Source organism: Schistocerca cancellata, chromosome 5 (genome assembly GCF_023864275.1).
Source record: "Schistocerca cancellata isolate TAMUIC-IGC-003103 chromosome 5, iqSchCanc2.1, whole genome shotgun sequence".
NCBI classification, from domain to species: Eukaryota; Metazoa; Arthropoda; class Insecta; order Orthoptera; family Acrididae; genus Schistocerca; species Schistocerca cancellata.
In genome coordinates, this window is record NC_064630.1 from 325021768 (window position 1) to 325036304 (window position 14537).

The window sequence follows — 14537 nt, forward strand, 5'->3', positions numbered from 1 at the left end:
CTATAAATGGAGTGTGTATATTAATAGGACAACAGATGTATTCAGACTCCTTTTATAAACACTTTTAATGAGTATTTGCCTTCTGTGGTGATAACCATCTGGCGACTGTTCACTTTCTTACAGTTCGTTATAATAGTGGAAGTACCATCCAGCAAGGAATAATGTTGTCGTTGTGGTCTTCGTGGCAGCATGCCCAGGAAATCCACCACTGCCGCGTTTGCATTCGGTGCCAGTTGTACGTATGCGAAGCAAGCATGCCACTGTTGCCTGCAGCCAGTGCCTCACCGGACAGATACAAAAACATCGGAGTACTGCCAGCAGGGCCTCATCTTCTTACATCTTCTCTGGCATACATAAGTGTTCTCATGCTGGACGAGCTCTGTGCCACTGTAGATTCAGTTGTTAGTGCTAAGACTCTGTACTTGGAGAGTCATTATTTGTGTTACTGTTTCTCCAACCTAGTCATTATTTGGCATGCAGTTATCTGCCTGTAGTGCTAGTCAATAAAGAGTGTGGATACAGCAGTTTTGGAAACATCTCTTTCCTGGCATTGGGTCAATTGCTACAAGAACAGCAACAACAGCTTGAGCAGCAACAACAGCAGCAGAAAGCTTTTTCTTGTTGGATTGTGCCTGAAATGTTTCATTTGCTTCGAAAACTTGCCACGTTGAAAGACACAACAGCGTTGTTATTTTCTGAAATGTGTGACTTGCCTGGTGATTATTATCTTAAGCAAACCCACGTGATGGTTCCCCATGTAGAGTTCCACCAATAGCAAAATAAACTAGGCCACTCCTATCAAACTTGAATGGCTGACCTCCATGGGCTAAGAAGAACGTGTAAGTTTGTGTGCTCTCATGGCCAACACTCCTATGCTGATCTCAGATTCATGACCTCATTGTTCATTCTGCCCTGGAGAGATAGGTCCATTAGGAGGTGTTGAGTTTAGAAGATCCAACAATTGAGGAGGTTTTGGTTATAGATAAGGCTTCCAAAGCATCAAAAGCTGCATCTGAACAGTTCAAGGGTGGCACAGACGTTGTATCACTCATTGGCACAACATTGATGAAATTTCCTGACACCCTTGATTGGTTCCTGTAATACAGTGGGATTGCAGTCAGATGTTACTGTTTTTCTGTTGTGGTTTCCCATTGTCTCCTGATTGTTTCCATGTACACTCCAGGTGCTGCTGCTCACATGGGCACACTGTGTATGCCGCTTACCATAAACAATGCCATGTGGTCGTGGTCTCTCATAGCTTTCCACACAGCCTAGCCTAGGATGCAGATGTGGTGTTCACAAAGGTGCATAGTGTTACACTAGTTTGTGACCATGAGCTTGATAGCCCCAGGTAGATTTACATTACACTGTTGACTCAGCAAAAACCATTCCATTTCCAGGTCAACACTGGGTCCTCTCTATGTCCCTCTTGAACCTGGAAATATATCATCATCTGGATCAACCTGCTCTGCCCTCCACAAATTGTCATTTAATCAGTTATGGAAACCAGCCCATTCCTGTTTGAGGACAGTTCATGATCGACATTGAGTATCAACTCCTCATGATGGTGATCACATTTATGACAGTAGACAGTGCAACATCAGAGAACATTATTGGTCTTAATCCATTCATGGTTTTGGGTTCCAAATTCAAGGTGAGGTCTATCTTGTTTCTGGTGCTGTTCTATTCCAGGAAGTGGACAACGTCTGCTATGAATTTGGTCCCTTGTTTTGCCAGGTTTGATGGCAGCATAGGATTTTGAGGCATGCATCACCCTCAAACTGATGGCCATATCTAAATTTTGTCATTCTCGGCCCCTCTCCTTCACACTGAGATCAGCAGTCAAGGAAGAACTTGAAAGGTTGCAGAGCTTGGGTATCATTGAACTGGTTCCTTTAGCTGTTGGTTGTCATTTGCAGACCAAGGGTGCTTCATTTCTATGGAGATTTCAAATGCAACAATAATGCTCAATCGGTAGTGGATTCTTGTTCAATTCCAGGGAGCGACGAACTCCTCACCAAACTGGCAGATGATGAATGTTTTTCAGAAACTGATTGGTAGAGTTTTGTCTACAGCTTCATCTGGATGTCATTCCCCAACACTTACGATCGTCAGCACACTGTTACACACACTTTCCTTTTGGCTTTGCGAGTGCCCTGTTATTTTTCAGTATTTCTTAGAACAGTGAATCCACGACATCCCCTATTGTGCAAACTATGTACATGACATCATCATCACAGTGTGCTCCCGGCAGGGACATGTCGACAACATTCAGACTCTTTTTCACTAAACTGCATGAGTCAGACCTTAAGTGCAGTCTGTGGAAGTCAGAGTTTTCAGGCAGAAGTAGAATATGTAGGCCATCTTCTTTCAAAGGATGGCATCTGTGCTCTGCAGCATCATCTAGCAGCTATTGCCAACCTTCCTAAGCTGTGAAACCTGAAGGAACACCAAGCATTTTTGGGAAAAGTTAGTTACTATTCAAAATTTTTCCCCTATGAAGCAGATGTCTCCCAACCCTTGAACAATTTGCAGAACAAAGGTGTTCCTTTTGTTTGTTTGGTGGACTGCGATGAGGCGTTCAACCACATCAAATCACTGCTAATGTTGTCCCTATGTCTCGGTACCTTTAGACGGGATAAACAGCTTTTTTTGCCTCGGATGCTTCCCAATAAGGACTTCGGGCAGTTTCGTCTCACAGGGAAGCTAATGATGGATCTGAAAAACCGCTGGCATATGCCTCAAGGATATTGACTGCAGCTCCATGCAATTATTCCTAAATACTAAAGGAATCATTTGCCAATCATCTGCATGGCCTGCAAGTTCCATGTCTTCCTTCATGGAAAGAAATTCCACCTTATCACAAACCATAAACTACACATGGCAAGTTTTGGCCCGCTTTTTCAGCTTCCTGACAGGACTGCATGAAGACTTCAGTGGTGGGTTTTATTTTTGAGTGTGCACCAGTGCGAGATTCATTATCATCCCTCTGCTCATCATGTCAATGTAGATGCGCTGTCACGCTTATCTATTGGTCCTGTCCCAGAATTTAACAAAATGGAAGTTGTGTGTTTCCAAATTGATGATCATGTGCAGCAGGCATTGGATAAGCTCTCAGTCACAGGAAGGTGTATAGTGAAAGCCACTTGGCAAGATCCATTGCTCCATCAGATGACCCATTTTGTGTCGAAAGATTGGCTTGAATAACTGCCCACTAAGGAATCAGCCCACTCTGCAGTTTTTTCCTTCTACATGATTGGTGGTGGTGGTGGTTGATGGAACATTCCTCCTTAATACAGATTCGGATGAAGTGAGCATTGTCATTCCACCAGTCCTGCAGTTCTGAATTCTTTCACTTCTCCTCCATGATCATTGTGGCATAACCCACATGAAAATACTAGGGACGCATTTTGTCTACTGGCCCAGCATAGATTCAGTTATTGAGAAGCTTGCCTGTGGCTCCAGACATTGTGCTGAGCATCAGACAGCCCTCCAATGAACTTTTTCTTTGTGGCCCACTTCTCATCAGCTGTGGGGTCAAGTTGACACTACTTTCTGTCATTCCTTGTGGTTAGTAGCTGTGGATGCTCTATTAAATTACCCATATGTCATGTGCATGTGTTCCATTTCAGCAGAAACTACTGTGCAGGCTCTAACGTAGATTTTTGTGATCCAAAGATTGCCACTGATAATCATCTCCAGTAATGGACCACAATTGGCCTCAGTGGTGTTCCACGATTTTTGCATCCAAGACATTATTACTCACATCATGTCCACACCATTTCACACCCTGTTGAATAGTGAGGTGGAACATATGATGCGTATTTTTTAGACACAGTTGGAAAAGTTCTTGGCAGACTTATATGCCAATACAGCATTACCAGCTCAGCAGAGGTTCCACATGGCCAACAACCCCAGATGCTGTTACACCTGCTTTGTCCTGCACCATGGCCTGTGACATGGCCACACCCTCCACAATATCGTTTGGGTTATCCAGTCTGGGTGTACATCTTCAGTTAACTGCCAGGATGGACGCTGGCCACAGTTCGGGAGACACGTGGCTGGTGAATGAGCACTGTGGACACTTGTGGGGCACCACACAATTGCCATTTAAATCAACTATACCCTTGGTGGGCCAGCAACTCGCCACACCTGCAGAAGGTGCCATCAGATGCCCTTCCTGCAGGTGCCGCCCCCTCATAGGGGCCAGGTATCATGGAGGCTCCTTCCTGGATGTGCTACTGGGTGTTGACAATATGGGGAGCCGTTGCCCACCCTGGATGCTCCACTGATGTCTGGTGATGAGTGCCCAGACACCAACCTCTTTCACCTGGCAGACTTTCCCCTATTGTCACTGCCTCCATCTATTGCTGCCACATGGTCTACAGAGATCGCACATGGGAGGTTGCCACTGCAACCTGTGCACCACAGTCGAGGCCACTTCTAACTAGGCCAGAGACAGGTGATGATCAATCCCTGTGAGGAAGACACCTCTTCAGATGCTGAAGAGCTGATGGAAGCCAATGCCTTCACTGTGCAGCTGCTGTTGTGCCATTGCCATCATGGCTGTCATCATCATCATCATCATCATCATCATCATCATCATCAGGTCACCTGGGCAGATCTGGTGGCTTCCTCCCCCTTCCACCAGCAGTGATCCATCCTCCTTTTTCACTCACCAGTGCCTGTGGCACTGGCCCATGGAAGAGGTGAGAGATGTAGCAGCACACCAGTGCAATCCACCACCACAGCATTTGTATTTGGCACCAGCGTAGCTCGGGTGAAGCAAGAGCACTACCATCGCCCACAGCCAGCGCCCTGGCCGGCAAATATGAGCTCATTGGGCTGCTGCCAGCAGCACCTGAACCACTTGCATCTTCTCCACCATTCAGTCTGTGCCAGTGTGCATACAGTTGTCAGTGCTAGGACTCTGTACTTGGACAGTTAATAGTTGTGTTAATGTTTCTCTAACCTAGTCATTATTGGGCTTCCAGTTATCAGTCAGTGTAATTTCTGTGGATGTAGTGGTAGACAAACAAAGAGTGTAGATACTGCAGTCTTCAGCCTGAAGACTGGCTGGATGCGGATCTACTTGCTACTCCATCTTGTGTGAGCCTTTTCATCTCTGAGTAACTTCTACAACCTACATCCATTTGAATCTGCACACTGTGTTCATCCTTTGGTCTCTCTCTACAATTTTTATCCGTCTCATTTAACCATTGCCAAACTGATGATTCCATCAAGCCTCACAATGTGACTCATCAACTGATCCCTTTTTATTGTCAAATTCTGTCATAAATTTTATTTTTTCCTCAGTTCTGTTCAGTACCTCCTCATTAGTTAGTCGAACTACCCATCTAATCTTCAGAATTCTTCTACAACATGAAATATCAACAGTTTCTGTTCTTTTTCTATCTGAAATGCTAATCATTTACATCTCACTTCTTTACAAGCCTACATTCTAAACAAAGATCTTCAGAAAAGACTTCCTTACTTAAATTTGTATTTGTTAGTATCAGAGTCCTTATTTCAAAAATGCATTTCTTGTTATAGCCAGTCAGCATTTTATGTCCGCTCTATTTTGACCATCATCATTTATTTTCCAGACCATGTACCAAAACTAATCTAGTACTTTTAGTGTATCTGTTTGTAATCTAGTTCCCTTGGCATCACCTGCTTTAGTTTATGTGTCATTACCTTTGTTTTACTATTGTTGCTCATCTTATAACCTCTTTTTCAAGATACCATCTATTCCATTCAGCCACTCTTCCAAGTGTGTTGCTGTCTCTGACAGAGTTACAATGTCATTGACAAACCAGAAGGTTTTAATTCTTCCTGCTGAACTTTAATTTCCTCCCAAAATTTTGTTTACTGTTTGCAGATTGAATAACATTGGGGATAGGTTACAACTCTGCCATACTCCCTTCTCAACCACTGCTTCCCTATGATCTACAAAACGATGTGAAAATCATTGCCAATAATGTCTGGGATATTATGAGGTTGAGGCAATTGCTCCCAGTAATTAATCACAGCTGTGGCATGAGGCTTACCATTAACTGAATCAGGAATCATCTTAAGTACATGTGTTGCCTTCTCCACTGTGGATTTCTGGAAACTTTTTTCTGCAATTCACAAGACAACAATGCACAGATTGACAACTAGCTCTCTGATGTAGAAATTGTGAATCTGTACTTAACAAAAAAAAAAAAATGTTGTAGAGGCTTACTGCACAAAACTATAGCAACAGTTTGAACCAGTCTTTTCATATTAACACTTAGGAACAACAACACGAAAGAATGCAAAGTGGACTTACCATGTGGGGTTACCTGCACGAAAACAAATGACAGTCTTCAATTCATTGATTGGATATTGGGAAACTCTACATTGTTTATTGAGCAATTACTTACAGAATAGTTGCACAATGTTTACTTAAACACTTTGCAGATGTGTGGAATCCATATTAAGTTGAACTAATAAATGACATCAAGCACACAAGGAAATGACATATGTCCACAAGCTTTCTTGCTTCATGAGAGAGAGTACCAGAAGTACTGCAACATCTGAGCTGCCTCACAGTTGAAAAAATTTGCTTCATGTAACTCTGAACTCTGCTTTAGAAAGTTCTAAGAACTTGGTTCCAGGGCAAAATTTGCAAACATTCTCTGACCCCTACATCTTATTTCCTTAAAGACAGTTTACTCATGTTGTTGTGGTCTTCAGACCAGAGACTGGTTTGATGCAGCTCTCCATGCTACTCTATCCTGTGCAAGCTTCTTCATCTCCATGTAACTACTACACCCTAAATCCTCAATCTCTTGGTCTCCCTCTACGATTTTTACTCTCCACGCTGCCCTCCAATGCTAAATTGGTGATCCCTTGATGCCTCAGAACGTGCTACCAACCAATCCCTTCTTCTAGTCAAGTTGTGCCGCAAATTACATTTTGAAAGCTTCTATTTTCTTCTTGTCTAAACTATTTATTGTCCATGTTTCACTTCCATATGCGGCTACACTCCATACAAATACTTTCAGAAACAACTTCATCAACTCCTGATAACGATGTCCTCATGAGTAGTCCCCGCCTGGAGATTCAAATAGGGAACTATTTTACATCCAGAATATTTTACCCAACAGGATTCCATCATCATCTACATCTACATGGATACTCTGCGAATCACATTTAAATGCCTGGCAGAGATTTCATCGAACCACCTTCAGAATTCTCTATTATTTCAATCTCGTATAGTGTGCAGAAAGAATGAACACATATATCTTTCCGTACAAGCTCTGATTTCCCTTATTTTATCGTGGTGATCGTTTCTCTCAGTGTAGTTTAGTGTCAACAAAATATTTTCGCATTCCGAGGAGAAAGTTGGTGGTTGGAATTTCGTGAGAAGATTCCGTTGCAACGAAAAACGCCTTTCTTTTAATGATGTCCAGCCCAAATCCTGTATCATTTCTGTGACGCTCTCTCCCATATTTCATGATAATACAAAACATGCTGCCTTTCTTTGAACTTTTTCAATGTACTCCTTCAGTCCTAATTGGTAAGGTTCCCACACCAAGCAGCAGTATTCTAAAAGAGCATAGTGTAGGCAGTCTCCTTAGTAGGTCTGTTACATTTTCTAAGTGTCCTGCCAATAAAACACAGTCTTTGGTTAGCCTTCCCCACAAAATTTTCTATGTGTTCCTTCCAATTTAATTTGTTCGTAATTGTAATACCTAGGTATTTAGTTGAATTTATGGCTTTTAGATTAGACTGATTTATTGTGGAACTGAAGTTTAACGAGTGTGGATGACCTCACACTTTTAGTTATTTAGGGTCAACTGCCACTTTTCACACCATTCAGATATTTTTTCTAAATCGTTTTGCAGTTTGTCTTGAACTTCTGATGACTTTATTAGTCAATAAATGGCAATGTTACTTGCAAACAACCGAAGACGGCTGCTCAGATTGTCTCCCAAATTGTTTATGTAGATAAGGAACAGCAAAGGGCCTATAACACTACCTTGGGAAATGACAGAAATTACTTCTGTTTTACTCGATGACTTTCCGTCAATTACTACAAACTGTGACCTCTCTGACAGGAAATCACAAATCCAGTCACATAACTAAGACAATATTCCATAAGCATGCAATTTCATTACGAGCTGTTTGTGTGGTACAGTGTCAAAAGCCTTCCGGAAATCCAGAAATACGGAATCGATCTGAAATCCCTTGTCAATAGCACTCAACACTTCATGTGAATAAAGAGCTAGTTGTGTTTCACAGGAACGATGTTTTCTAAACCCATGTTGACTGTGTGTCAATAGGCCATTTCCTTCAAGGTAATTCATTATGTTCAAACACAATATATGTTCCAAAATCCTGCTGCAAATCTACGTAAACGATATGGGTCTGTAATGTAGTGGATTACTCCTACTATCTTTCTTGAATATTGGTGTGACCTGTGCAACTTTCAGTCTTTGGGTACCGATCTTCCATCGAGCGAACGGTAGTATATGATTGTTAAGTATGGAGCTAATGCATCAGCATACTCCGAAAGGAACCTAATTTGTATACAGTCTGGACCAGAAACTTGCTTTTATTAAGTGATTTAAATTGCTTCACTACTCTGAGGATATTTGCTTCTACATTACTCATGTTGGCAGCTGTTCTCGATTCGAATTCTGGAATGTTTACTTCGTCTTCTTTTCTGAAGGCATTTTGGAAGGCTGTGTTTAGTAACTCTGCTTTGGCAGCACTGTCTTTGATAGTACCTCCATTGCTATTGCACAGAGAAGGCATTGATTGTTTCTTGCCGCTAACATACTTCATATACGACCAGAATCTGTTTGGATTTTCTGCCAGGTTTTGGGACAAGGTTTCATTGTAGAAACTGTTATAAGCATCTCGCATTGAAGCCTGCGCTAAATTTTGAGCTTCTGTTAAAGATTGCCAATCTTGGAGATTTTGTGTCAGTTTAAATTTGGCATGTTTGTTTTGTTGTTTCTGCAACAGTGTTCTAACCCATTTTGTGTACCAAGGAGGATCAGCTCCGTCCTTTGTTAATTTATTTGGTATACATCTCTCAATTGCTGCTGATACTATTTCTTTGAATTCAAACCACATCTGGTCTACACTTATATTATTAATTTGGAATGAGTGGAGATTGTCTCTCAGGAAGGCATCAAGTGAATTTTTATCTGCTTTTTTGAATAGGTATATTTTTCGCTTATTTTTCAAGGATTTGGGGATTACAGTATTCAATCTCGCTACAACAACCCTGTGTTCACTAATCTCTGAATCGGTTTTGATGCTCGTTATTAACTCAGGATTATATGTTGCTAAGAGGTCAAGTGTGTTTTCACAACCGTTTACTATTTGCGTGGGCTCATGAACAAACTGCTCGAAACAATTTTCAGAGAATGCGTTTAGCAGAATTTCGGACGATATTTTATGCATACCTCCAGAATTAAACATGTATTTTTGCCAACATATCGAGGGTAAATTAAAGTCACCACCAATTATTATTGTATGAGATGGGTATGTGTTTGAAATGAAACTCAAGTTTTCTTTGAACCTTTCAGCAACTGTATCATCTGAATTGGGAGGTTGGTAAAAGGGTTCAGTTATTATTTTATTCCGTTTGCCAACAATTACCTCTGCCCATTCTAACTCACAGGAACTATCTACTTCAATTTTGCAACAAGTTAAATTACTTCTAACAGCAACAAACATGCCTCCGCCAACGGTGTTTAGCCTATCATTTTGGAACACCGTTAGGTTCTTCGCAAAAATTTCGGCTGAGCGTATATCTGGCTTTAGCCAGCTTTCAGTGCCTATAACGATTTGAGCATCAGTGCTTTCTATTAGCACTTGGAGCTCTGGTACTTTCCCAACACAGCTACGACATTTTACAACTGTTATACCAATGGCTCCTGTATCTACATTCTTCCTGTGTTCAGCCTGCACTCTTTGTGATCGCAGTCCTTTTTGTATTTTCCCGAGACCCTGTAACCTAAAAAGCCCCCAGTCCATGCCACACAGCCCCTGTGTAGCCGCCTCCTGCGTATAGTGGACACCTGACCTATTCAGAGGAACCTGAAACTCAACCACCCTTTGGCACAAGTCAAGGAATCGGCAGCCTACACGGTCGCAGAACCGTCTGAGCCTTTGATTCAGACCTTATTTACCCTGCAGTAAAGCTGCATGCCCTCGGGAAAAATTATGGCTGTAGCTTCCCCTTGCTTTCAGCTGTTCGCTGTACCAGCGCAGCAAGGCTGATTTGGTTAATGTTACAAGGCCAGATCAGTCAATCATCCAGATTGTTGCCCCTGCAACTACTGAGGAGTCTGCTGCCACTCTTCAGGAACCACACATTTGTCTGGCCTCTCAGCAGATACCCCTCCGTTGTGCTTGTGCCCACAGTACAGCTCTCTGTATTGCTGACACACACAAGCCTCCCCACCAATGGCAATGTCCATATATGTATACAAAACATAAATCTGTAAAACTGTTGTGTCTGTCTGTTCGTCTTTGAATACGCTAATCGCCAAAACAACTAGACAAATTATCGTGAGGTTTTCGCAGGTAACTTGAGCATAGTTTGGGTCACTTACTTAATCAAAACTGGAGCATGAAAAAAAGAAAAAAAATATTGTAATCAGTTTTACTAAAACTTTCTTGTCTATCTGTCTGTTTGTCTGTATGTGTGTATGTCTGAAAACCCTAATCTCAAAAACTTATTATGGATTTTTATGGGGTTTTCACTGGTAACTTCAGCATAGCTAGGCAAATCGTAATGCTGTATTTCATCAAAATTGGATCATGCAAAAAAAGTTATTCATACACATTATAAAAATGTATATATGTATTTATATAATAGAGGGAAACATTCCACGTGGGAAAAATATATCTAAAAACAAAGATGATGTGACTTACCAAACGAAAGTGCTGGCAGGTCGATAGACACACAAACAAACACAAACATACACACAAAATTCAAGCTTTCGCAACCAACCGTTGCTTCGTCAGGAAAGAGGGAAGGAGAGGGAAAGACGAAAGGATGTGGGTTTTAAGGGAGAGGGTAAGGAGTCATTCCAATCCCGGGAGCGGAAAGACTTACCTTAGGGGGAAAAAAGGACAGGTATACACTCGCACACACACGCACATATCCATCCGCACAGACACAAGCAGACATTAATATGTGTGTGTGTGTGTGTGTGTGTGTGTGTGTGTGTGTGTGTGTGTGTGTGTGTGTGTGTGTGTGTGTGTGTGCGGGCACTCGTGCGCGAGTGTATACCTGTCCTTTTTTTCCCCTAAGGTAAGTCTTTCCGCTCCCAGGATTGGAATGACTCCTTACCCTCTCCCTTAAAACCCACATCCTTTCGTCTTGCCCTCTCCTTCCCTCTTTCCTGACGAAGCAACGGTTGGTTGCGAAAGCTTGAATTTTGTGTGTATGTTTGTGTTTGTTTGTGTGTCTATCGATCTGCCAGCACTTTCATTTGGTAAGTCACATCATCTTTGTTTTTAGATATATATATGTATTTAAGTATGTAAGAATTGCTATGTGATTAAGAACCATTTACCTATCAAAGGCATAAGGGTAGGAGTAAAAAAGGAGTGTAGGCCGATGGGATCTGGATAAACTGAAAGAACCAGAGGTTGTAGAGAGTGTCAGAGAGAGTATTAGGGAACGACTGACAAATACAGGGGAAAGAAATACAGTAGAAGAAGAATGGGTAGCTTTGAGAGATGAAACAGTGAAGGCCGCAGAGGATCAAGTAGGTATAAAGACGAGGACTTGTAGGACTCCTTGGGTAACAGAAGAGATACTGAATTTAATAGATGAAAGGAGAAAATATAAAAATGCAGTAAATGAAGCAGGCAAAAAGGAATAAAAACATCTTAAAAATAAGATTGACAGGAAGTGCAAAGTGGCTAAGCAAGGATGGCTAGAGGACAAATGTAAGTAGGTGCAGGCATATATCACTAGGGGTAAGATAGATACTGTCTATAGGAAAATTAAAGAGACCTTTGGAGAAAAGAGAACTACCTATATGAATATCAAGAGCTCAGATGGTAAACCAATCCTAAGAAAAGACGGGAAAGCAGATGGATGGAAGGAGTATATAGAGGGTCTACACAAGGGCAATGTTCTTGAGGACAATATTATGGAAATGGAAGAGGATGTAGATGAAGATGAAATAGGAGATATGATACTGCGTGAAGAATTTGACAGAGCACTGAAAGACCTAAGCCAAAAAAAGGCCCCAGGAATAGACAGCATTACATTAGAGCTACTGATAGCCTGAGGGCCAGCCATGACAAAACTCTACTATCTGGTGAGCAAGATGTATGAGACAGGCGAAATACCCTGAGACTTTAAGGAGAATATAATTATTTCAATCCCAAAGAAAGCAGGTGTCGACAAAATTATCAGTTTAATAAGTCATAGCTGCGAAATACTAACGCGAATTCTTTACAGACAAATGGAAAAACTGGTAGAAGGGAAGATGAGTTTGGATTATGTAGAAATGTTGGAACACGTGAGACAATACTGGTCCTACAACTTATCTTAGAAGTTAGATTAAGGAAAGGCAAACCTACATTTCTAGCACGTGTAGACTTGGAGAAGCTTTTGACAATGTTGACTGGAATACTCTCTATCAAATTCTGAAGGTGGCAGGGGTTAAATATAGGGAGTGAAAGGCTATTTACAATTTATACAGGAACCAGATGGCAGTTATAAGAGTAGAAGGGCATGAAAGGGAGTGAGACAGGGCTGTAGCCTATCTCTGATGTTATTCAATCTGTATATTGAGCAAGCAGTAAAGGTAACGAGAAAAATTTGGAGCAGGAAATAAAATCCATGGAGAAGAAATTAAAACTTTGAGGTTTGCTGATGATGACATTGTAATTCTGTCATAGACAGCAAAGGACTTGGAAGAGCAGATGGACGGAATGGACAGAGTCTTGAAAGGAGGATATGAGATGAACATCAACAAAAGCAGAATGAGGGTAATGAAATCAGCTGATGCTGAGGGGATTAGATTAGGAAATGAGACACTTAAAGTGTAAATGAGTTTTGCTAATTGGGGAGCAAAATAACTGATGATGCTTGAAGTAGAGAGGATATAAAATGTTACACTGGCTATGGGAAGGAAAGCATTTCTGAAGAAAAGAAATTTGTTAACATTGACAATAGATTTAAGTGTCGGGAAGTCTTTTCTGAAAGTATTTGTATGGAGTGTAGCCATGTGTGGAAGTGAAACATGGATGATAAATAGTTTAGACAAGAAGAGAATAGAATCTTTCGAAGTGTAGTGCTACAGAAGAATGCTGAAGATTAGATGGGTATATCACATAAGTAATGAGGAGGTATGGAATAGAATTGGGGAGCAGAGGATATAATGGCACAACCTGACTAAAATAAGGGACCAGTTGGTAGGACACATTCTGAGGCATCAAGGGATCACCAGTTTAGTATTGGAGGATAATGTGGAGGGTAAAAATAGTAGAGGTAGACCTAGAGAGGGCCAGGAGATGACCTGGGGGAGTCTCTGCGAACGCCTTGAGACTCTGGCAGAACAATGGGGATGATACGCAATTCCAAGAACTCAGCAAGAGAGTTCCCTTAGCCTCTGTCACCTCAGTTCTCCAACTTTCTACCTACACATGGTGCCCCTGTTAAGCCGAGCAATTTGGAGTAAGGTTGGGTAACCAACCCCAGTGGGAAACTGAGTCGGTGAGCAGACAGGTATTGGAGATCAGTGGAAGGCAACAGGAAACCACCACTGATACTACTTTTCCCATGAGAACCCCTGGATTTGCTCAGTTCTAAATTATCTGGAGCTTCAAATCCCCCAGTTGGATCTCCAGGAGGGGGGGGGGGGGGGGGCAGGATTGAGAGAATTGACAAGGCCAAACTATCCCTGCGCACTGTAAGAAAGATTACAACTGGGAGTGTGCATGAGCTAATTCAGACAGGAAAACTTGCCGTAGTAGAAAGAGAAATGGATGGCCTGGATATTTTTGGGCTTAGTGAAACTCACTGGAGAGGAAGTGACTTTCCGTGACTCAAGGAAAAAACACTGTGTACTTGTCAGGGAATAGTGACCAAAGTAAGAACGGTGTCACGATAGTTGTTCTTAGAAATCTGACCAACTGTGTTGTAGGTTACAAATCCTTTAATGAAAGGATCATCGCTATCAAACTGAATGCTTCCCCGTGCAGACTCAACATAATTCAGATCTATGCTCCTACAGCTACAGCATCAGATGAGGAGATGGAGAAGTTCTATGACCAACTGGAGCAAGTCCTTAGTAAGATCCCTGCCAAAGAACAGACAATAATCCAAGGTGACTTCAATGCTAAAGTTGGAGATACTACCCAAGACTTGCACTTACAATCCATCGTTGGACTTTATGGTCTTGGTGAGAGAAAGGAACGAGGCAGGAACTTCCTGGATTCCTGTGTGACTAACGACATGTCCATCTATAACTCAATGTTCCAACACCACCCAAGATGACTGTACAATTGGATATCACCTGGTG

The 14537-nt window shown here is 41.8% G+C and overlaps 1 protein-coding gene across 1 annotated transcript in view; it reads left to right on the forward strand.

The window, feature by feature from the left end:
- Positions 1–14537, forward strand: part of LOC126187658 (peptidyl-prolyl cis-trans isomerase-like 1) — a 102115-nt gene that overhangs the window by 62125 nt on the left and 25453 nt on the right. The gene's annotated exons all lie outside the window — the stretch shown is intronic.